This window comes from Aethalodelphis obliquidens, unplaced genomic scaffold (genome assembly GCF_003676395.1).
Source record: "Aethalodelphis obliquidens isolate GAN/ISIS:26980383/991018 unplaced genomic scaffold, ASM367639v1 scaffold43, whole genome shotgun sequence".
NCBI lineage: Eukaryota > Metazoa > Chordata > Mammalia > Artiodactyla > Delphinidae > Aethalodelphis > Aethalodelphis obliquidens.
The window spans coordinates 8647738-8669527 of record NW_020837987.1 but is presented as its reverse complement, the minus strand read 5'-3'; the positions used below and the strand labels follow the sequence as shown (position 1 = coordinate 8669527).

Below are 21790 nucleotides of genomic sequence, written 5' to 3'. Positions count from 1 at the left end.
CTTCTCACGCAAATATGAAATTACAAAGAAAGGTAGAGTGTCATAAGAGCACTTGACAGAAAGTCTAATCTGGACTCTAGGAAGTGAGGTTTGAGGTGATGGGGTAGGCATTAACTCTGTTAAGAGGTAAGTGTGTGTGTGGTGCTGGGAACCTAGAAGCTGAGGGGGAGCAAGAGGCCAGACCATGTGGATCCTGTAAGGAGTTTGTGTCCTTACCCCCACGTGCAGTGGGAAGTTGTAGAAGAATTTTTTTTTTTTTTTGGCCTCTCCACGCAGCTTCCTGGAATTCCCAGGGAAGTTGTAGAAGAATTTTAAACAGTGGAAGCAGGCACAGTCAGCTATGAGTGTTAAAAACTCCCTCAGGCTGTTGTATGGGGAATTGGCTATTGTGTGGGGATTGAGGCTGTTACCATGAGATTAAAATGGCTGCTATTAAAGGCGGCCACGTGTTCTTTCCTGTTTCTCCCTTGAAGAGGTGGAGTCTCCTCCCTTTTTATCTGGGCTGGTCTGTGGGTTGTTTTGACCCACAGAATGCAATAGAAGTGATGCTCTGCTGGTTGGGAGGCCTGGGCCTTAAGAGGCCTGGCAGCTGTGCTTTGTTACTCTCTTGGAGCCCTGGGCTACCACAGAAAGAAGTCCAGCTCCCCCAGTGGAGAGAGACGTGGAAAGAGAGAGGCCCAGTCATCCCCCAGCTCTTCCACCGTTTTAGCCGATGTGCTAAATCACACATGAGTGATGCCATCTTAGATAGTCTAGCCCAGCTCCCAGCTGACACCATGTGGCATTGAGACAAGCCATCCTGAGCCAGAGCCTCGTCCAAACTACAGAATCAGAAGCAAATAAGTGGTTGCTATTTTAAGCCACTGTGTTTTGAGGATGACTTGTTACCCAGCAATAGCTAACTGAAACAAACAAATGTTTTTTGAGATCTTACCATCTTATGTATTAGCTCATTTAATCCTCATTAGTCATTCTATGTGGTAATATTATTATTGCCTTTATATGTATGAGGGAACCAGGGCACAGAGAAGTTAGTGGAGTGCTAGCAAGATACCTGACACATAGTAAGTGCTGAGCATGTGACAGCTGTTAGCAGCAGCACGTTCATCAGCCTTAAATTTTCCATAATTGTTAAAGAAGTGATAGTAAAAGGAATTAGAGCGTTATTAACCTAGTTACTAGTGGTGTGATTTTAAATAAGTGACTTCACCTTTCTGAGGTTCCATTTCTTCACTGTAAAATGGAAATTATAATACTCTTCATCTCAGAGGACTATTGTGAGGAGCACAGGGTCTGACGGGGGGCAAACATCTAATATACAGCAGGGATGCTAATTACTACAAAGCATGCATCCAAGTGTGTTGTCGCCACAAGGATGAAGCTATTTTCTTGGAAGGCCTAGTGGAGAAACAGAAAGGCATCAGGTCCTTGGTGATGTTGTCAAGTGCTGGATCAGGCTTCACCTGAAATGAGTTACTTCAGAACTTTCTTATTAGGGAATCCAATAAATCTTTTTTTTTTTTAATCATTTAAGCCCAGTTGAATTGGGCTTTCTGTTACTTGGAACCAACATCCTGATTCCTGGGTTCTGTTATTTGTTGATTCATCAGATATGGAATACTGTTTAAAGTACTGTTTTAGGTGCTGGTATTATAATGGTGAACAAGACCCTCAAAAGCCCTGTCCTTGTGGAACTTACGTTCTAGTGGGGAAGGTAGATGATTTTTTTTTTTAATAAATTTATTTTATTTTATTTTATTTATTTATTTATTGGTACACGGGCCTCTCACTGTTGTGGCCTCTCCCGTTGCGGAGCACAGGCTCCAGATGCTCAGGCTCAGCGGCCATGGCTCACGGGCCCAGCCGCTCCGCGGTATGTGGGATCTTCCCAGACCGGGGCACGAACCCGTGTCCCCTGCATCGGCAGGCGGACTCTCAACCACTGCGCCACCAGGGAAGCCCTATTTTATTTTTGTATGCGTTGGGTGTTCGTTGCTGTGTGCGGGCTTTCTCTCGTTGCAGCGAGCGGGGGCTACTCTTCATTGCGGTGCGCAGGGTTCTCATTGCAGTGGCTTCTCTTGTTGTAGAGCACGGGCTCTAGGTGCTCAGGCTTCAGTAGTTGTGGCTCGTGGGCTCAGTAGTTGTGGCTCGTGGGCTCCAGAGTGCAGGCTCAGTAGTTGTGGCTCGCGGGCTTAGTTGCTCCGCGGCATATGGGATCTTCCCAGACCAGGGCTCGAACCCGTGTCCCATGCATTGGCAGGCAGATTCTTAACCACTGCGCCACCAGGGAAGCCCCAAAGGTAGATGATTTTTAAAGATTAATATTAGTGATATGAGCTATGAAGGCTGAGGGTAGGGATAGAGAGTGACAAGAGCTGCTGTTTTAGGTGGAGGGGTTCGATAAGATATCCTTGAGGAAATGTTATTGGAGGAGGAACCTGACAAAAAAGGAGGAAGCCAGCTATGCACCTGTTTTGGGAAGAAGGACATTCCAACTGGAAAAAACAGCAAGTTCAAAGGCCCTGAGGTGTGCTCGGTGTGTGGGAGGAGCAGAAAGGAGTGAACTGGACCAGACTGAGCCCGTTGAGCAGGAAGGAGATGAGGGCAAGGGGGCATGCAGGGCTGGATGGGCCTTGGGAAGGGCTTGAATTTGATTGCCAGTGAGATGGGAAGCAGTTGGAGCATCCTGAGCTGAAGAGTGATGTGATCTCACGTCCTAATGGGATTCCTCTGGCTGCCATGTGGGCACCAAGGTGGACACAGGGCTCCAGCGAGAAGGCTGCTGCACTAGTGCAGCTGAGAGACGATGGTGGCTTGGCCAGCGTGGTAGCAGTGGAAGTGGGCAGATGTGGTTGGTCTGGGGGTGTAATTTGAAGGAAGGAGTGGGCAGGACTTAGGTGTGGGGGGAGAAAGGGGAGTCAACGACTGTAAGATTTTTAGCCTGAGCTGTGGGGCAGGGGCCGAGGGAGCCTGTGGACATGGTAAGCGTCCCAGCGGGATGAGCATCACCACGATACAGGAGTCTGGCATCCAGGGGCAAGTTCTGGGCTGGAGATACAAACTTGGGAGCCGTTGGCATTTTCATGGTAGTGAGGCCCAGGATGAGATCACTAAGGAAGGGAGCATGGATGGAACTGAGGTCTGGGCGTGGGAACAGCAAGCTCTGTGAGGAGGTTACTGCAGTCGTCTAGGCGAGAGATGACAGTGGCCCGGACCAGGGCATAGGCAGGCGTGAGCGGTCATCTGGATGCATTTTGAAGGCAGAACCCACAATGGATTGGTTGCGGGTGATGACAAAGAAATGGACCAGGGCCTCCTGAGAACAGAATAGAGTCAGAACGTGGGGCAGCGACTCTGCTTCCCTCCTTCCCCAGGCCCTGTGGTCTCTGCTGCTCTTTGCGTCTGCTGCTTCCTCTGTTTGCAGGCAGCTGCGGTGCCCCACAGCCCTTCTGTCCCCATTCCAAATTCCCCCAGACAGAACTCGGATTGCTGGCGTCCAGCATCCAATCTTGCTCAACCCGCTGTAGCTGGAGGATTCCTACAGTGATGTCTGTCTGCTGGGAAGGGCTGTGGACTGGGCGGTCACCTCACACATTCACACAGTATCCCTGATAGTTGGTGTATTATATGGGCAGGCGTTGGGCGTGATTTGACCCTGTTTTGGTAGGTGGGTGGGACAGACCATTTACATAGCCTTAGACTCGTCCTGGGTTGGGTAATGGGGCAGGGGAAACCAGGAAGGTGGGGTCCGGCAGGCTCTGGCTCAGAAGGGTTAGGGTCGGCTTGGGAAGGTGGTGGGGATCCAGCACAGCTTCTGCCACCTGTGGGTGCTCCCACAGTAAGGGACACACAGCGATGACTGAAACAGCCTCCATGCTGCCCTCACAGAGCACACATCGCGGGGCGACAACCCCTTACCAGATGGGGTCAGGGCGGGAAGGGGGAGCCCAGAGGAAGCACCTGACCTAGTTGAAGGTATCAGGGAGGACTTCCTGGCGTAGAGACCCCATGAGATGAGACCTGAAGAGTCAGATGAAGGGAGTTAGGGACTCTGCTGGTGACTGCTTGTAGCCCAGTTAGTAGATACTTAAAAATTTTTTTTTATATAACTTTAGATTTACAGAAAAGTTGCAAAGATTGTACAGAGACCTCCCATATACCTTACACTCAGCGTCCTCTAATGTTAGCATCTTACTTAATTGCAGTACCTTTGTCAAAACTAAGAAATGAATGTTGACTAGTATCCTACTACTGAAACTCCCGACTTTGTTCATATTCCGCCCATTTTCCCACTAATGTTCTTTTTCTGTTCCAGGATGCAATCCAGGGTACCCTGTTGCGTTTATTCATCCTGTCTCCTTGGTCTCCTCCAATCTGTGACAGTTTCTCAGTCTTTGTTTTCCTTGACCTTGACAGTTTTGAGGAGCACCGGTCAGGTATTTTGTAGAATGTCCCTCAGTCTGGGATTGTCTAATGTTTTTCTCATGGTTAGACCGGGATTGTACGTTTGGGGAAGAATATCACTCAGGTGATGGTAACCCGGATCACTTCGTTACAGCCGTGTCCGCCAGGTTTCTCAGCTGTAACCTGACAGGTTTTCCCTTCCCTTACGCTGTTTAGAAGCAGGTCACAAAATCCAGCCCGTAAGCTCCAGTTCCTGGAGGGAAAATATGAAAGAATTTGTGTTCATATTGTCAGAACCACTACAGTAACTGATAAACACGGGAAGAACCTTTGAGGCTGTGCAAATGTCCTATTTCTCCTCAAAGTTCCACCCACTAATTTTAGCATTCATCTGTGGACCGTGCCTGCAGAAATCATTACTGTGGTGTGTTCTAATGACACTTTTCTATTTTCCTCATTTCTCCTACATTAATTACTGGGAATTCTTCTGTAGGAAGGTTTGTCCCTTCTACCCCATTTATTTTATTTGTACAATCATTAATTTATATCAGTATGGACTCATGGGTATTTATTTTATTCTTTGGGTATAACCCAATACTATCATAATTAACTTTTTCACTCAAATTGTTCAGTTTTGGCCCTAGGGACTCTTTGAGTTTGGCTCTGTATTCTTTATTCTTTTTTTTCCTTGAGCACTTCCTTACATTTTGGCACTGTGAGATGCTCCAGGCTTACGTTGCCTTTTCCTTGCCCCAGCCCTAGAATCAGCCCCTTTCCAGGGAGCCCTGGTTCCTTTGATAGAGAATGGTATGAGACACCAAGGTCTGGACACTGAGTGTGGTCATTGCTGCTGAGGTTTCCTATTTCTAGTCCCTCTCAGCTGACAGAGCTGGGGAAAATGTATGTGTACAAACCCATGTATACACACGTCTATACTTCTGTGTGTGTGTGTGTATGTATAGATATAGATACCTGTGTATAAAAATATACCTCAGTCCATACTGCTATCTCTGACTAATCCAGCTCTAGAGGGTTCGTTCTCACCTTCCCCCCTCGTTTTCTTTGTTAACTTCTTTCTCTGGCAATGAGAAACCTGGCTCAGTGGGCACTTTTTGGTGTTCATCTTATGGGCCATCTTGGCAAGAATTGGCAGTGTTGGCCATTCCCACCTTCCGTAAGGATACTCTTTCCTGGGTTTCTGTGACAATCCTGTCCCCTGGTTTTTCTCCTGTGTCTTGCTTCTTTGCAAGAAGTTCTGTTTTCGCCGACCTCTTAGCTCTGGTGGGCTCTTCTCCCCTTCCAGCCCGGGCCATCTTACCCTCTTCTGTGGTCTGTTTCCTGTCTCTGTGCTGATGATGTCCACTCTCTGCCCTTAGCCCCACCTCCTCCCTGGGCCCCAGACCTCAGGGTCCTGAGGCCTCAAGAAGCCCTCTCTCCCCACCCTGCCCTCAGGCCGGATGACCCCTGAGCCCCTAATACTCACCGTGTCCCACATTGCAAACCTGCTCCTCCTCTTGGTCCCTATATTAGGGGTGGTTCCTCCACACCCCAGGCTCCCAGAGAGAGCCCGGGGCTGCATCCTTGATGCCTCCCTCCCCATCCCCACCCTGCAGCCCAACCCATCATCCTCCAGAGCTTGACCACTAGGACTCCTGGACGCTTCTCCCACCTGCCCCTTCTCACCTTTCATGGCCCTGCCTTGGTCTAACCCTGTCCTCTCCCACCTTGTCTCTGCCTGGCCTCCCATCTCACTGTTTAACCCCCCTCCCACTTGACAGCTGAGGGATTTTTGTGAAAGAGAACTGATCATGCCTTCCTGCTTGAAGCCTTTCCATGTTTCTCCAGAGTCCTTAGGACCCAGTCCTAACTCCTTAGACTAGTGCTGAAGACTTGGTGTGATCTGGTCTCTGACTGTCGCTCAGCCTGTCTCCCTGACCACCTGAGCTGCAGACACACTGAACTTCCTCTCTTCCCTTGAGCATGGCCGGTGTTCTCACCTGGGCCTCGGCACGGACCCCCTCTTGGCCCCAGCAACCTTCAGCCCAGCCATTGCTGCCCAATCCACACACCTCCCACTTTCTTCCCACTCATATTACCTTGAAACACTCCCAGACATCATCTGGAAAGATGATGAACAAGATGTAACCAGTGGTCATTTCTGAGTGTTGGAAGTAGGGGAGTTGCAAAATTTTTTTGCAACAAACACGTTTTCGCTGACTACTAACATAACACAGCAAGAGCTGTTGTGGGAGCGAGGGTTAACTAAACCAGAAAAAGGTCACATGCTGTTTGAGCCTAAGAGGAAGAGACCTCTCAATCATTTGTGTTACCTGCAGAAGCCGGCCAGGCAGGAGAGAACAGAGGTGTGTTTCCCAAGCACACTGTACAGTCACCCCAGACTGGACTTCGGAGGAGTGCCTGTAAGATTCCTTTCGAAATCACATCAACTTAGGGAACTTTCTACCGTCAGTGTTCACAGTTATCATTATAGACAGGACTTATGTCATTTAGACGGTGTTTGACAAGCATTTGGAACAACTGACTTGTAGAAAAGGACTTTGTACGTCTAAAGGAAGGTTACTAAAGTACGTTGGTGTTGGGAGAATTCTTGTCTTATCCTCTGATATCAGTGAATTCTGTGTAAAGGAACTATGGGTGCATCTGCTTTGAGACCTTTTGCGGCTTCACATCTGGCTGGCACGTGCTGCCCACGCTGACATGGCGCTGCTTCATGCCAGGCACCAGTGTACACCCTTTGCATGTATGAACTCAGTAATAACCTCACATGGCCCTTAGGAGGCAGCTGCTGTCATTATCCCGGTTTTTCAGTGAGGCGTTTAGAGTTTAACTCAGTTGTTTCAGGTTCCAGAGCTAGTAAGTGGCAGGACTGGGATTTGAACCCAGGAATACCGCTGGTTCTGTTTGTGCCTTCAACCCCCTTCCTCCTGGACCTGGACTCCATTCTTAAAGGAGAAGCTCAGGTTCCTTCTTTTGTTGTTGTTTTTTGTTTTTTGGCCTCGCGGCATGGCTAACAAGATCTTAGTTCCCTGATCAGGGATTGAACCCCGGGCCCTCCGCCGTGAAAGCCCGCAGTCCTAACCACTAGACCTCCAGGGAGGTCCCTGAGATGTTCACAGTTCTGAATACTGCAATTTCTTCTGTTCAGAAGAGGTTAAATGACTTTCTTTTCTAGTTGCCAAAAATCTGTTTTCAACATCCCCAATTACTTGCAAAGAGAAACACTTTTAACTTTTTCTTTTTAAGGGAAAATTTCAAACATGCACAAAAGCAGAGAGAAAAGTCTAATGAACACCCATCACCCAGCTTCAGCAGTTAACCAGCATGCGGCCATTCTTGTTCCATCCATATTCTGCACCTTTTCCTCCCCTGCTCAGTTAATTTTAAAGCAAATCCAGGTATGTTTTATTAAAAGACATTGCCTTGGGCTTCCCTGGTGGCGCAGTGATTGAGAGTCCGCCTGCCGATGCAGGGGACGCGGGTTCGTGCCGCGGTCCGGGAAGATCCCACATGCCATGGCCGCTGAGCCTGCGCGTCCGGAGCCTGTGCTCCGCAACGGGAGAGGCCACAGCAGTGAGAGGCCCGCGTACCGCAAAATAAATAAATAAAATAAAAGACCTTGCCTTTAAAGAAAAGGGGACCCACAGTTCCCTGCCCCAAGTCCTCCCCCTTCTGGCAAACTGTACACCTTCCTGATTCTCTCTTCCCTCTCCCCTCATTTTCCAAATGCAGACACACCTGTGCAGGATGTGATACTATCACTGGCTCCGTCCCTGGCTCTCCCATTTCCTGAAACCCTACCCGCGCCGGGCATTTTTCCACGTTGCCCTGAAGCCTGAAAACGGCCCTCCTAGTGACCGTGGATGGCTGGTGCTGCCTGGCAGGCCCATCCCCTTCAGAGGGACATTTAATCTACGTGTGGCTTTCTGCCGTGATAGTGGCCTCTTCCTTATTTGGGTTATTTTCTGGATGCCCCCTCCACTCAAGCCAGGTCAGGCCTCCTGTAACACCCCTTGCACTCTGTAACTTCAAGCACATTATGTTTAACATAGTCGAAATGAAACAGGGATTTGGGTACTTATCTGTTAATTGCCTGGGAGCTCCACGACTCAGGTCTGTGTTGGAGACCTGAGCATCACCCAGCACAGGGCCTGGCACACAGTAGGCGCTCAGTAACAGGAATGAATGAATGATTGCCAAGGTCAATATCTGGGCGTTTATCAGGAGGGCAATAGGAAGCCACAGAAGTGTTTTAGGCAGAACTGGACCCATTTTTCTCAAACTAATGTGCATATAAATCCCGTGAGATCTTGTTAAAATGCAGATTCTGAGTCAGTGGGTCTGGGGAGGGGCCTGAGGTTCTGCATTCCTAACAAGCTCCCAAATGATGCCAATGCTTTGAGTCACAAGGCTCTTGCTGTGCTGTTCAGTAAGGCAGCCACCAGCCACGTGTGGCTGTTGAGGATTTGAACTGTGGCTGGTGTGACCTGCTGTGTGTTCTAAGTGTAAAATACCAGCCAGATTTCAAAGACTTAGCACAAGAAAGAGAATGTAAAATATCTCGTTAATAGTTTTTATATTGATCTCATGTTAACATGGTAATATTTTGGATCTATCAGGTTAAATAAAATGTTATTAAAATTCATTTTACCTGGTTTTGGTTTTTAATGTGGCTACTAGAAAATTTTAAATTACATCTGTGGTTCTCATTATGTTTCTCCTCTCTCTCACCTCTAACATTTGTACATGCTTTTCCCTCTTTTTGAAGCACCCCCCCTTCTCCCTACCTCCTCTTCACAACTAATCACATACATCTTTCAGGTCTCAAGATGTCTCCTCCTCCAGGAAGCCCCCTTGATCCCCCAGGGTGGGTCAGGTATCCGTTTTGGGCTTCTGCTCTCTGGGTTTTCCCCATCCCAGCCCTGACCATCTGTGATGTCAGCATCTAAACGTCTGTCTCCCGGAGACTGGAGACAGGATGGCGGAGTAGAAGGACTTGAGCTCACGAAAACATCAAATCACAACTAACTGCTGAACAACCATCAACAAAAAAAGACTGGAACCTACCAGCAAAGATATTCTACGTCCAAAGACAAAGAAGAAGCCACAAGGAGACAGTAGGAGGGACACTTTCACGATATAAATGTCTGTCTCCCTCTTTAGAAAGATAAATCCATGAGGATGGGGACAAAGTCTCTTCTGGTCACCACTTTTATCTCCAGAACCTGGCACAGAGTCAGTAATATCTGTTAACTGAATTAAGAAATGACAAGATGTGGGTCGTGCGCACCTGTAACTCTTGAACTGGACCATGAAGCCCGCTTTCGAGGTCTTGTTTAATGTGCCCTGACATCAGCGCAGCATTCTGAACTGCTTTAACTTTTACTGGGTGTACAGTAGACATGTTGTGAATCTCATCAGCACATGCACCAGGCGAGATGTCCAAGAAAGTACGTAATAGCACTGACAGCAAAACATCGGAAACAAACCTGATGTCCACCAAAAGGAGAATGGATGAATTGTATCTTCACACAGTGGAACATTATGCAGCAATGAAAAGGAAGGAACTACAGGTGCGCAAGAAAAATAATGTGTGAAACGAGCAAAATTCAGAAGATTTCATATAGGATGATACTATTTTATAAAGCTCAAAACCAAGCACACAGAAACATTGTTTAGGCATTTGAAAATATGTGATAAAACTGTATCTTAAAATAGCAAGGGGGAGAGGGAATCTTTTTGGATTGGTTGTACTGTTCAGTTAAAATGGGTATATTTTATTGTGCATAAATTATACCTCAGTAAAGCTGAGTTAAAAAGGAGAGTTGTGCCTCTGGATATACTGTGTAAGGAGGTGATGCTGGGGGCATATGCCACAATATGGTGACTCACCTACCTGTCATGCTGAGGAGGTCAGGCAGAAGAAAGGACCTGAGCCACTTAATCACTGAGCCAGGTAAGGGACTTTGCTTTCTGTGCTATGTCTCCAGTTCCAGTTCCATGCCCGGTGATTATTTGGAGCTCAATAAATATAGGTACTTTTAAGTAAAATTCTTTTGGAAGTAAAATACAATTTTCTTAACTGTTTGAATTTAACAACCCCAAAACACCCTGCCTCTGGAGTGCTTGCTGTGTGAAGTAACGCATTTCCTTCTGATTCAGGCCCTTTTGACTTGGATCCTCTTATCTGTAGCCAAACACATCTTAACTGGTGACCGCGTGGTGAGTGAGTTAACTGCTAACATCTTAGGGGTGTTAAAAAACAGAATTTATGGGGGGTGGGGTGGAAGGGAGGCTCAAGAGGGAGGGGATGTATGTATACATATAGCTGATTCACTTTGTTCTACAGCAGAAACTAACCCAACATTGTAAAGCAGTTATGCTCCAATTAAAAAAAAATAAGACTTAAAAAAATATCCCTGGGTAAATTGAAATCTAATTGGCACTATTTAAAAATTCATGAATTGGGCAGCATTCTATACGGCAGACAGATATTCCTGGAAGTTACACAACATGGAAGGCTTTTATAGTAAGGAGGATGGGACAAGGAAACGAAGTTATCAGCAAGGAAAAAATGAAAGTTCATTGGTGGAAAACAAAAGTTCAGGTGACAGTGGCTTCTCACTGCCTGAACTGTGGTGTTTTCCATTGGCTGGGCTTGTTGCAAGACAAGAAGGAAGTCTTCCTTCCCCCTGCTAGGGTAGTAAAGTAGTTGTGCTTCCTGTTTGGGAGTGCAAGGTACCTCTCTTCGTGCTGGGGTCAGTAACTGGCATCTTCCTGTCTGGGTAATTGATACTCCTCCTGTTTGAGATAACTGACAACGAGTGCTAGGGCATGAGACCTCCCTCTACAGGCCTCTCTGACTCCAATTTTAGTTGGTTTCCTTTTATTAATTTTCACAGGGGATACCTACTGCGTGTCAGGCCGTATGTGAGGCCCTTACCTGCATGATTTCTTTGCATCTTCACAACACCCCTGTGAGGTGCTGTGGGCCCTCAAAGAGACTACAGATTGTCAAGCTTGCTCTTGCCTCCCATTGGATGCCTCCTGGGTCTAGACACACTGCTGTGTCCGCCCATCACCTTCAAGGAATTCCAACACTGCAATCACATATTCACGAGCTCAGCCAACTTCCAGAAACATGAGTGATAATAGTAATCAGTTACCACTATTTTACGTCACTAAGTTTAGGGAGGTTGGTTAAGCAGCAGTAGCTAACTGATACACCCCCCTCTCCCCAAGGATAACCACTGTGCTGACTTGACCTCTAATACCGTAGATTATTTTTTTCCCCCAATTCTTTACTGTGTATAAATGAAATAATAAAGTGTATCAGCCTCCGGGTTTCCTCTTTTATCATGATCTCTGTGCTTGGACCCATCTTACGAGTGTTTAAGGAGTGGGCACACACTTTGGCTTCCTGGTGCCCCTCCCTTTGAAGGCGGTGTAGTGGACATTGGTTATATTGGCCTGTCCAACATCCATTCATGTTGCAGCACCCCAGATTATCCCTCACTCTTCATCTGTGTGTTTGGGGGGCAGCAAAGTCCACCTGCTGCTTCTCTGGGTATGAGCCCATAACCTAGGCCTGGCTAAAGAGAATCTTCCATCTCCCTGACCACAATGACTGTTCAGAAATGGGCCTGTGATCTGAACCTGGCCAGCGAGAGCCAGGGTGGGCTTCTGCTGAACTAGTAGGGAAGGGGAACTCCTTTTATCATATGGTTTCCCAGCTGGTAGAATCTAAGGCCAGAGCTGCTAGGGGCCCATTGTGAAAGGAGAGCTTGCCTGGGAATGAAGACAACACAAGAAAGGAAGGCAGAGCTGGGAGACGGAAGGAGAAAGAGAATCCTAGCTACCTCCTTGGCCCTGGGTCCACCTGTACCTGAAGGCAAACTTAACCTGTTTCAAATTAGATCAGCCTATAAATATTTTTTCTGCTTAAGTCAGTTTGAATTTGGGTTTTCTGTTATTTGTAGCACAAAGAGTCCCTGCAGGGGGTTATGCACATGGAGTTGTTTAAAAAGACCCAGTCAACGTTTCCATTAGCTGGACCCAGTGCTCGTGTGGAAAAGGCAGTGTAACAGAAGTTCTCACACTGTGGAATCTGGACCAGGCCCATCAGCATCACCTGGGACCTTATGAGAAATGCAAATTCTTGGGTTCAACTTTAGCGAATCACAAACTCGGAATGGGTTCCAGCAAGAGTGTTTTGAGAAGCCCGCCAGGGGCTGTGTGCTAGTCAGAGCATCACCACAGGTGAGCATGGTGGGAGAGAAACAGCACAGGCTCGAGGTCCAAGTTGTGTCTTTGCCTCTCTCTGTCTGGCCCTCTGGTTTCAGGTGAGTTACATAAATCACCCTGCTTCACATTTCCTACCTGGAAAATGGTGCACTTCTATCTGATAGTACTGTTATGTAGGCCAGTGAGTTAACAGAGGTAAATCGTTCAGAATAGCGCCTGGCACATAGTCCACGCTCATTAAAGTCAGATCCATGGTTTTCAGACTTTGTTGGACATTAGAATCACCTTGGAGGGCTTGTTAAAACATTGATTGCTTGGCCCTCCCCTCCCCTCAGAATTTCTGATTCTCACTAAGGGAAGCCTGGAAATTTGCATTTTTAACTAGTTCCCAGGTCAAGTTGATGCTGCTGGTACAGGGGACCCTGCTTTGAAAACCACTGAGTTAGACGTTACAGCTAGTGGTCTCCAACTCCCTTTCTGGTGGTCCGGCAGTCACCTCAGGTGCTCTGGAATCGCTCTTTTCCACTGACTCAGGCTTCTTTCTCCTCCTCTCCCTCCCCCCTGGCATCAGTTTTGATAGCTGGATTCTCTGTGCTGGTAATTGGAGCTCTGAGCCCAGCTTTCCGCTGGGAGTAGCCCCAGCCTCCACCTGTTCAGGGAACCTGATTGATGGTTCCTTCAACCACAACTGCTTCTTTTTTGTCTGCCTTCAGAACTGTCTCCAGCTTGCTTATATAAGCAGATCCCTTTCCTTCTAACCTCTAGTAGGCTGCATTTGCCACATCATTCCTGACACTGGCTGTCCAACCCCCATCACAGGCATTTCTTTGCTTTGCTAATAAAAATGGCTTTAATTGCAGAGCCAATTAAGCTCCCCTCCAACAAGCTCCTCTATAACTTGACCTGTTAGCTAGAGCAAGAAGGTCAGTGTGGCTGGAGCTGAGAGTGAGGGAGAAGGATGGCAGGAGATTAGGTCAGACATATAGGCAGAATGTAGATTGTACAAGGCTTTATATGTCATGAGAAGAACCTGGGCTCTAACTTAATAGTAGTAAAAAATTTAAATCATTAAAAAAACTTGTGACATATAGTATATCTGTGTGTATATACACAATTTATACATGTGTATACAGTTGAAAAAAATTATACACTGAACACACGTGTAGCCACCACATAGGTAAGAAATGGGACATTGCCAGTCAAAACCTTCCCTAACATTTGTGGATCCTGGACCAACAGTGCAAATGGAGGCTCCCTACCTATAGTTCTCACCCTGTCTTCCCATTCCTGTCTACATCCTGAACCCTTGTGGAGTCATCCATGCATGTGTGAGGGCACCCTAATCTGCATGGTGGAGCTTGGTCCATCTCAAATCGCCTCTTGCCCACCCCTTGGATCTAGAGGTGTGCACACCAACATGACCTGCCCTGGGTTTGGGGGCGAGAAGGACTATGATAAGGTCCACCCAGGTGCTGGAAGCAGGTTCAGGAACACTTGGGTAGAGGATTCTAGAGAATTGGGTCCTCTGTGCATGGCCTGGAACTGCATTATCCAAGAAGGTAGCTGCTAGTTGCGTATGGCTACTTCATTAATAAAATGAAATAAAATTTAAAATTGAGTTCCTCAGTTACGCTAGCCACACTTTAAGTGCTCGTTAGCCACAGCTGGCTAGTGTCTGTTGCACTGAACAATGCAGATACAGAATGTCTATAACTGCAGAATGTTCTATTGGACAGTGCTGGTTGGGAAGGAGGAGTGGTTTGGGTTCCATAAGACAGGACAGTGTGACTCCCCCCACCCCCCGCAACTGGTAAAAAGGTCAGGCAGGAGAAACTGCCTGTGAGAGTAACCAGATGTTGGATTTAACAGACAAAGTCTTCAAAGTAGCCATTATATAAATATGTCCCAATAACTAAAGGGAATCATGACTTAAAAAGTAAAAGTAACGTATGATGATACTGACTTACCAAATTTAAGATATCAATAGAGAGTTAGATATTATAAAATAGAACCAAATGGAAGTTTGGAGCTGAGAAGTGCATTAACTGAAATGAACAAATCAGTAGATCTGAGCTGACAGGAGAAATAATTAACAAACTTGAAGAGAGATATTATGTGTTCTAAAGAACAAAGAGAAAAAAGAATGAACAAAATAAACAGAACCCAGAGAAAAGTGGGACACCGTTCAGCAAAACAGTATACACTTAATGGAGTGCCAAAAGGAGAGGAGAGAGAGAGCAGAAGAAAAATTATTCTAAGAAATAATGGTGTATACACACACACAACACATGCGTACATACATACATGTACATATAGTATTGTTGGGCCTATAACATATAGAATGGTAATATAACTGCCAACAACAGCACAAAGGAAGTACATTAAAGCAAAGTTGTATTGGGCTAAGGAGAGGACTCCAGATGGTAATTTGAAATGAACAAGGACAAATGAAGAGAACAAGAAATGGTAAGAAGGTTAATATAACAAAAGCTATAAATATATGCTTGCTCTCCTCTCTTCTCTTATCCTCTTTAAAAGACATAACACTATATAAAGTAATAATTAAAACAACGCATTCTTGGTAACATTCATAGATGTAAAATGTATACCAATAATACAATACAAAGGGGGGAAAGGTAATAGAACTCTACAGGAGGGACTTCCCTGGTGGTGCAGTGGTTAAGAATCCACCTGCCAGTGCAGGGGACGTGGGTTCGAGCCCTGGTCCAACAAGATCCCACATGCCGTGGAGCAACTAAGCCTGTGCCCCACAACTACTGAGCCTGCTCTCTAGAGCCTGCGCGCCGCAACTACTGAAGCCCGCACACTCTAGGGCCCATGTGCTGCAACTACTGAGCCCGTGTGCTGCAACTACTGAAGCCCGAGTGCCTAGAGCCCATACTCCACAACAAGAGAAGCCACTGCAATAAGAAGCCTGTGTACCACAACAAAGAGTAGCCCCCTCTCACCTCAACTAGAGAAAGCCTGTGTGCAGCAATGAAGACCCAATGCAGCCAAAAGAAAAAAAAAAAAAAAAAACTCTATAGGAGCAATGTTGCTATAGCTCACTGGAATTAAGTTAGTATAAATCTGAAGCTCATTCTGATTAGTTAAGATGTATATGGTAAACAACCACTAAGGAAATCACTCAAAAAAATTAATGAAAAGAAATTAGTAAAGAAATTTAAATGCTACATTAGAAGAGATTCACTTAATGTAAAAGAAACAGTAAAGGAAGAATAAAGGAGCAAAACAGGCATGAAACACATAGAAAATAAAAAGTGAAATGGCAGATATAAATCTAACTATACCAATAATAACATTAAAATTTAATAGATTAAAACTATCCAATCAAAAGGCAGAGATTGTCAGGGAAAAAAAAAGAACCCACCAAGATCCAATGATATTGTGACCTATAGGAAACATACTTTAGATTCAAAGATACAAATAGACCAAAAGTGATAGAATGTAAAAGGTATATCATGTAAACAGCAACCATAAGAAAGCTGGAGTAGCTATACTAATATCAGATGAAATTGATTTTTTAAATGTTACTAAATAAAAGAGGGAAATCTTATAATCAGGTCAATTTATCATGAAGATATAACAATTATAAACACCTATGCACATAACAACAGAGCTCTGAATACAGAAATGAAAGGAGAAAATACAGAAATACAGAAAAATAGGTCAATGGAACAGGATACAAAGCCCAGGGATAAACCCACACAGTTATGGTCAACTAATCTATGACAAAGGAGGCAAGGATATACAATGGAGAATAGACAGCCTCGTCAATAAGTGGTGCTGGGAAAACTGGACAGCTACATGTAAAAGAATGAAATTAGAACACTCCCTAACACCATACACAAAAATAAACTCAAAATGGATTAAAGACCTAAATGTAAAAGACTGGACACTATAAAACTCTTAGAGGAAAACCTAGGAAGAACACTCTTTGACATAAATCACAGCAAGATCTTTTTTGACCCACCTTCTAGAGTAATGGAAATAAAAACAAAAATAAACAAATGGGACCTAATGAAACTTAAAAGCTTTTGCACAGCAAAGGAAACTATAAACAAGATGAAAAGACAACCCTCAGAATGGAAGAAAATATTTGCAAATGAATCAACAAAGGATTAATCTCCAAAATATACAAGCAGCTCATGCAGCTCAATATCAAAAAAACAAACAACCCAATACAAAAATGGGCAGAAGACCTGAATAGACATTTCTCCAAAGAAGACATACGGATGGCCAAGAAACACATGAAAAGCTGCTCAACATCACTAATTAATAGAGAAATACAAATCAAAACTACAATGAGGTATCACCTCACACCAGTTAGAATGGGCATCATCAGAAAATCTACAAACAACAAATGCTGGAGAGGGTGTAGAGAAAAGAGAACCCTCTTGCACTGTTTGTGGGAATGTAAATTGATGCAGCCACTATGGAGAACAGTATGGAGGTTCCTTAAAAAACTAAAAATAGAACTACCATATAACCCAGCGATCCCACTACTGGGCATATACCCTGAGAAAACCATAATTCAAAAAGACACATGCACCTCAATGTTCATTGCAGCACTATTTACAATAGCCAGGTCATGGAAGCAACCTAAATGCCCATGGACAAATGAATGGATAAAGAAGATGTGGTACATATATATATACAATGGAATATTACTCAGTTATAAAAAAGAACGAAATTGGGTCATTTGTAGAGACATGGATGGACCTAGAGACTGTCATATAGAGTGAAGTAAGTCAGAAAGAGAAAAACAAATATTGTATATTAACGCATATATGTGGAATCTAGAAAAATGGTACAGATGAACTGGTTTGCAAGGCAGAAATAGAGACAAAGATGTAGAGGGGAAAAAAATACACAATTCAACAATAATATTTGGAGACTTCAGTACACCACTTTCAATAATAAATAGAACAATTGGGCAAAAGATCAACAAGGAAATAGAAGATTTGAACAACACTATAAACCAGACCTAACAGACATCTATAGAAAACCAGAATATACATTCTTCTCAGGTGCATATGGAACATTCTCCAGGATAAACCATATGCTAGGCCATAAAACAAACCTTGATACATTTAAAGAGACAGAGATAATTCTCTGATGACAATGGAATGAAATTAGTTATCAATAACAAAAGAAATTTGGGAAACTCACAAGTATGTGGAAATTAAACAATATTCTCTTCAATAACCAAAAGAAATTAAAGGGAAATTAGAAAAGACTTTGAAATAAATGAAAATGAAGACATCATATACTAAAATTCATGGGATGCAGCAAAAGCAGTGCTTAAAGGGAAATTTATATTTGTAAATACTATACTAAAAAATAATCATTGCAAATAAATAACTTAAACTTGCACCTCAAGACACTGAAAAAGAACAAACTACACTTATAGCAGCAGAAGGAAGAAAACAATAAATATTAGAGCAGAAATATGTGAAATGGATAATAAAAAAATAATACTGAAAATCAGAAAAACCAAAAGTTGGTTCTTTTAAAGATCAAGATAGGAACACAACATTAGCTAGGTACACCAAGAAAAAAAAGCAAGTAGACTGAAATGATTAGAATTAGAATCAAAAGAGGGGACATTATACAAAGCTTACAGAAATAAAAAGGAATATTATGAACAACTGTATGCCAATATATTAGATAATTTAGATGAAAAACAAATTCCTAGAAAGATACAAACTACTGAAATTGAGTCAAGAAGAAATAGGGCATCTGAAGAGACCCAAAGCAAGTAAAAATATTTAATTCATAATCTAAAAACTCTCCACAAAGAAAACCTGGACTCAAATGGCTTCACCACTGAATTTTACCTAACATTAAAATAATAACTAATACCAGTTCTTCACAGATGTTTCCAATAAATAGGAGGGAATACTTCCCAACTCATTCTGTGAGTCCAGTATTACCCTGCTACCTAAGTTAGACAAAGATATCACAAGAAAACTACAGGCCAGTATCTCTTATGAATACAGATGCAGATGCAAAAATCTTCAAATACTAACAAACCAAATCCAGCAACATATAAAAATAACTACACATCAAGAACAAGTGGGATTTTCCTCTGCCTTCTAGCTCTGGCTGGAAAAGATGGCTCCATGTGGGTTTTCCATTATTGCTCCACAGAAGGAGAAGTCGATCATGTCTAACACTTTGCTGCTTTGGGGCCAGTATCTAGGCCAAGAGCAGAGGTGTGATCCACACCCAGGATTGACGGTTAGGAGCTTTCCTGGATAGACCTGGGTATTGTGTCTTAATGGCTGGCCTATAGCCAATTACAAATTTTCTGACATAAAACTGGAATCAGACAAGACTCAAGCCACTTTTCAGCATCTGTAGGAAGTAGGTGATGAACTCTGCTGTTTGCCACTGTGTATTACATCCATCAGCTTATAGGCAAACCCTAATTATTCTGAATAAAATTTGCATTTGGACACACACACAAAGAACAAGTGAGATTTATTCCAGGAAGTCAAGATTCGTTTCACATCCCCAAATCAATTAATGTAATACACCACATCAGTAGAATAAGAAGCAAAAACCACACGATTATCTCAATAGATATAAAGAAAATATCTGGCAAAATCTCATTCATGACAAAGACTCTCAGCAAGTTAGGAATATAAGGGGACTTCCTTAACATGATAAAGGCATCTATGAAACACTTAAGCGACATCATACTTAGTGGGGAAAGACTGGATGCTTTCCCCCTAAGATCAAGAGGAAGGCAAGGATGTCTGCTTTCACCACTTCTATTCAACATGGTACTGGAAGTTCTAGTTGGAGCAATTAAGGAAGAAAAAAAAAGCATCAAGATTGAAAGGAAGAAGTAAACTGCAGATGACATGATCTTGTACAGGCATAGTTTGGAGATATTGTAGACTCACAGTGTAGTGTGTGAACACATCTAGAGACAGAGCTGCGTCTATGGCTGACTGATTTCCCACAGGGTTACCAAGATCATTCAATGGGGAAAGAATTGTCCCATCAACAAATGGAGCTGGGACAACTGCATGGTCACAGAGAAAATAATAAAGTTGGGCCCTTACCTCATACCATATTAAAAAATTAGCTCAAGATGGATCAAAGACCTAAATGTAAGAGGAAAAACTATGAAACTCAGATATGACACCAAAACCACAATCAACAAAAGAAAAAATTAGACATCATCAAAATAAAAAAATTTTGTGCTTCAATGGACACTATCAAGAAAGTGAAGACAACCCAAAAAATGGGAGAAAGTATTTGCAAATTATATATATAAAAAGGGGCTTGTATCTTGAATATATTATATAAAGAACTTAAACAACTCAATAATAAAAAAGACAAACCCAGTTAAAAATGGGAAAATGATCTGAATAGACATCTTTTCAAGGAAGACATACAGAAGACCAATAGGCCCATGAAAAGATGCTCAACATCATTAGTCATCAGGGAAAAGCAAACAAAAACTACAATAAAGTACCACTTCACATCCACTAGGGTAACCATAAATAAAAAGTCAGGGCTTCCCTGGTGGCGCAGTGGTTGAGAACATGCCTGCTAATGCAGGGGACACAGGTTTGAGCCCTGGTCTGGGAGGATCCCACATGCCGCGGAGCAACTAGGCCCGTGAGCCACAACTGCTGTGCCTGCACGTCTGGAGCCTGTGCTCCGCAACAAGAGAGGCTGCGACAGTGAGAGGCCCGCGCACCGCGATGAAGAGTGGCCCCCACTTGCCACGACTAGAGAAAGCCCTCACACAGAAACGAAGACCCAACACAGCAAAAATAAATTAATAAACTCCTAAAAAAAAAAAAAGTCTGGTAAGTGTTGGTGAGGACGTGAAGAAATCAGAACATTCATACACTGCTGGAGGAAATGTAAAATGCTGCAGCCACTTTAGAAAACAGTCTGGGAGTTTGTCAGATGATTAAACATAGAGTTATTACATGACCCAATGATTCCACTCCTAGGGATATACCCAAGAGAAAAGAAAACTATGTCTACACAAACACCAAATGTTTCTAGGAGCATTATCCATAGTAGCAAAAGCTGGAAACAACCCAAATATCTATTAACTGATGAATGGACAAACTAAATGTGGTATATCCATACAATGGAATATTATTAATAAAAAGGAATGAAGGGCTGACACATGCTACAACATGAATGACCCTTGAAGACATTACAGTAAGGTTAAAAAAAAAAGCCAGATGCAAAAGGCCACATGTTATAATGTTGTACAATTCCATTTATATGAAATGTACATAATAGCCAAATTATATATACATACATATATATATATATATATATATATATATATATATATATATATATATATTTAGAGAGAGAGAGAGAGAGAGAATTGTGGTTGATTCGGACTGGGAAGGATGGGCTACAGGGTGATAGCTAATGGTATGGGGTTTCTTCTTGAGGTGATGAAAATGTTCTAAAATTGACTATCATGAATGTTTCATATATCTATGAATATACTAAAAACTATTGAATTACACACTTTAAATGGATGAATTTTATGGCCTGTGAACTCTATCTCAATGAAGCTGTTTTAAAAAATGAAACAAAATGTGATATCACTGCACACCTGTCAGAATGGTTATCATAAAAAAGACCACAAATAACAAATTAGGGGGAGGATGTGGAGAAAAGGGAACCCTGTACACTGTCAGTGGGAATGTAAATTGGTGCAGCCACTCTGAAAAACAGTATGGAGGTTCCTCAACAAACTAAAAATAGAAATAACATGATCCAGCAATTCCACTCCTGGGTATACATCTAAGGAAAATGAAAACATTTACTCAAAAAGATACATGCACCCCAATGTTCACAGCAGCATTATTTACCATAGCCAAGATATGGAAGCAACCTAAGTGTCCATCAACAGATGAATGGATAAAGAAGATGTGGTGGGAGGGGATCAAGATGGTGGAGTAGAAGGACATGGAGCTCAGTTCCCCCCAAAAACACATCAAAAATACGTCTACGTGTGGAACAATTCTCACAAAAAACCAACTGAAAACTAACAGAAGATCTCCTGTACAGCCAAAGCTGCAAGGAAGATCTCCAAGTAAGCAGG

General features: G+C 43.6%; 1 long non-coding RNA gene across 1 annotated transcript; it reads left to right on the top strand.

Moving 5' to 3' along the window:
• Window positions 1–2283: 2283 nt before the first annotated feature.
• LOC113605877 (uncharacterized) lies at window positions 2284–11778 on the top strand. The gene is made up of 2 exons (XR_003427383.1): window positions 2284–7820; window positions 8155–11778. It is a non-coding gene; the product is annotated as an uncharacterized LOC113605877 (long non-coding RNA).
• Window positions 11779–21790: the final 10012 nt, after the last annotated feature.